The sequence below is a fragment of the Orussus abietinus genome, unplaced genomic scaffold (assembly GCF_000612105.2).
Source record: "Orussus abietinus isolate OABI.00-Male unplaced genomic scaffold, Oabi_2.0 scaffold31, whole genome shotgun sequence".
Taxonomy (NCBI): domain Eukaryota; kingdom Metazoa; phylum Arthropoda; class Insecta; order Hymenoptera; family Orussidae; genus Orussus; species Orussus abietinus.
This window is the reverse complement of record NW_019394774.1, coordinates 189,922-191,524: the sequence shown is the minus strand read 5'-3', so window position 1 is coordinate 191,524 and position 1,603 is coordinate 189,922.

Genomic DNA, 1,603 nt, shown 5'->3' with positions numbered 1-1,603 from the left:
CGTAGATGTTGTGATCCATCGAGATTAATGGATCCATGAGCGAAATGCGTTCGTTAAAATGTAACTGTAACGTCCGTTGTGACGCACGTTAGTTTGGCTCCACCCTAAGGCTACTATTAAGCGACTTCCTGGAGGTCTGCAGTTCGACCTTCTTGCTCCATTTTAATTTCGACCGATCGAGAGAGGAAGTTCGCGGTTTCATCAGGAAATAACCCGGCAGGATTCCTGCTCGTCCTTCGAGATCCTGGAGATATAGAGGATGTCCACTTCCGCGGGGCACATTAATCCGGATGTGGACACTCGGTTGGTCCTGCTGGTCCTAGGATATTTCCAGAGGAGGAACAGGATGCGATCGAGGAGAAGGAGGGCATCTCCAGCCGATATTCGATAAACCTCGATCGACCGGGGATAACGGAATTCCGGAGGAAGCTCCAGGATCGCGGGAAAAAGTGTTCCCACGGCCGCGTCATCCGCGTATCCTTTCCACCTCACCCTCTTTCTGGTTATCTCCTTGTCAACGTTTCTTTTTTCTTTTTCTTTTTTATCGAACGCGAAATATGGTCCATCCATCTTATGAATTTTTGCGGGAGATTTTCCGCGGGTGAAAGATAAAGAGCGATCTTGGGGAGGAGTCCTTGGTCCTGCGGGACAATTTTCAGGAGATTTGGCGGGAGATCGGGAATGGGATGGGCCGCGATTCGGAGGATATTCGATAAACCTCGATCGATGCAGTCAATCGGGTCCCTGATAACGCGATTCCCGAAGGACGCTCCAGGCTCGCGTGAGAAATCATTTCCCTGGCCATATCGACGTCATATCCTTCTCGTCTTACTCGTTTTCCGATTTCCCTTCCCGCTTTACGATGCTCTTTATCGCGTCAGGGGGGGAAACGCTTCTGGGGAATTTCGTCACTCGTCCAAGATGGACGCTCTTCACGGCTGGACCCTATCGGCGCCCGAATGAGACGTTAAGTGAAACGACTCTCGTTGAAAAAAATGTTCCCGCGTCACTCCTTCACGATTATCTCCTGGAGGAAAGAGCCTCGACTCCCTGGAATTAAGTGATAAAATTGCAGCACCGAATTGCGCGGATAGATAACTGTTATAAAAAAAAAACGGTGCGTTACCATCACCCGTGTTGATCAGATGGAACTTATAATATAATAATATCTATGATTAACCGAGGGAATAGCGCCCCAGTACTAATTGAGACGTTTACGCCAATTGAAGCTAACGTAAAAATATAATTGTAAATTGTAAGTCATTGTAAAAGAAAACAAATAAGGCCTTTTAATTCATATTAATTCCGAATTTCGTGATATGTGAACTTACGTGTACTGTCGTACCGCAAGAAGTTTCACTTAAAAAGTAATGAGAAAAAATTGTAAACGTTTTCCTGAACCCGGTCGAGCAGGAATTCCTTCGGGATTCCGGGCTCGCGTCCTCGCGGAGGTTTTCCGATATCCGGGCGGTTTCGGGGAACGATGGCTTTCCGGAAGATGAATCATTTCCGGGTGAAATGACCAACTCGATTTTCCCCGATACCGAACGATCCGGCCGGATTTGCCGGAAGCGGAGACGGAGGATCAAAATGCTCCTTTAAT